Consider the following 1,796-nt stretch of genomic DNA (forward strand, 5'->3'; position numbering starts at 1 on the left):
TATTTGTGATGAAGAAGGTATTGGTCTTGTAAAACTCTGCCATGTGATCTCCAGCTTTGTTTCTATCACCAAGACCATAGTTTCCACTATTGTTCCTATTTTCCCCCAATTTTTGCATTATAATCACCAATAATTATCAGTGCATCTTGATGGCATGTTTGGTTGATTTTAGACTGAAGACTTAGGTAGAATTCTTTGATTACTTCATCACTATTTTAGTGGTTTAATATTTGTATTAACTGGATTTCCCCCTCTCCCCTACTGTGCAACCCGCTTCAGTGTTGGAATCCTTTGAGCTAAGAGCTACAAGGCAATGGTTCAAGACTACAGTTTGCTCTGGCAAGGGGCATTATGAGAGAGCCATGGGGCCGGCCTGCCATAAATCCAAACCCAGGCACTTAAATGGTTTTCTTTGTACTTGAATAAATGTCATCCTTTCACAGAGAATATTGTGCTTCAAGATAGATCTTGAAATGTCTCTTTTGACAATGAATGTGTTGCCCTTTTTCTTGAATCTGTTATTCCCAGCATAATAAATATATGGTTTATAGTTCAACATGGCCAATACCACTCCATTTTAGCTCACTAACACCTGGAATGTCCATCTTGATGAAATGTATTTCATTTTTTACAACTTCCAATTTTTCAAGATTCATGCTCAGTACATTCCAAGTTCTAATTATTAACTGATGCTTGCAGCTGTTTCTTCTCATAATAAGTTGGGCCCTGCAGCAAAGGAAGGTTCTGGAGATGACACTCCCGTGGGCTTCACTCTGTCCACCTCATTACGGTTGACTGTACTTGGAGAAAGCAGCTCTCCTCACTGGTCTGTTGAGTGCTTTCCAAGTTCTGGAACTATCTCTGATGACGTTCTTCTGTTCATGAGGCTTTCAGCATCTGACAAGGGTTTCATCCTGTCCATAGGTTTTCACTGGCTACTCCTCAGAAACGGACAGCCTGTTCCTTCACAGTCGGCTCTTAGTCTGGCAGCTCGGCCGAAACCTGTTTGCTTTGGGTCACCCTGCTGACATTTGAAATACTGGTGACATAGCTTCCAGCATAAGTCGCTCTCACTGCCATCAAGTCAGTGCTGACTCATAGTGACCCCTGTGGGTTTCCAAGACTGTAACTGTTTACAGGAGTAGAAAGCCGTCTTTCTTCTGGGGAGCTGCTAGAGGTTTTGAACTGTGCACCATGCAGACAGCATCCAGCACATAACACCACAGTACAGCAAAGGTGGTATTCACGATTAGGCAGGGTATGATTTCCCAGATGAGAAATACTAATGAGAACAGAGAACCTTATATTTTATGGGAGTAGAACTTTGAATCTTGTAATTAGCAGTCCAGCAGGTACTCTACTGTGGTACCCGTGTTCCTTTCATCATGGCAGACAGTAAAATAAGAAAGGAAGTGATTTAGAACTTCTGCACAGGTAAGGAATAGATATGAGGTTTGCTGGCTTGTTTTTGTCTTTGCCCACTCTGGACATAGTGGACTAGGCTAGGATTTGGCATCTCTGCTAGAGACAAGTCATTTATTTACAGGTTAGACCAGTGGGTCTCAGCCTTCCTAATGCTTCAACCCTTTAATACAGTTCCTCATGTTGTGGTGACCCCCAACCATAAAATTATTTGTGTTGCTACTTCATAACTGTAAGTTTGCTACTGTTGTGAATTGGGCAATCCCTGTGAAAAGGTCGTTCGACCCCCAAAGGGGTCACAGGTTGAGAACCGCTGGGTTAGACCAAGAAACCGCCTTGGCAGGAAAACTGCCTTGTCTGAGAGAGCCACCATT

General features: G+C 42.7%; 1 non-coding gene across 1 annotated transcript; it reads right to left on the minus strand.

The window, feature by feature from the left end:
* Window positions 1-259: 259 nt before the first annotated feature.
* Window positions 260-396, minus strand: LOC142452188 (small nucleolar RNA SNORA42/SNORA80 family). Its single transcript, XR_012785220.1, has one exon. It is a non-coding gene; the product is annotated as a small nucleolar RNA SNORA42/SNORA80 family (small nucleolar RNA).
* Between the last annotated feature and the right edge of the window lie 1,400 nt (window positions 397-1,796).

Source organism: Tenrec ecaudatus, chromosome 6 (genome assembly GCF_050624435.1).
Source record: "Tenrec ecaudatus isolate mTenEca1 chromosome 6, mTenEca1.hap1, whole genome shotgun sequence".
In the NCBI taxonomy this organism is placed as follows: domain Eukaryota; kingdom Metazoa; phylum Chordata; class Mammalia; order Afrosoricida; family Tenrecidae; genus Tenrec; species Tenrec ecaudatus.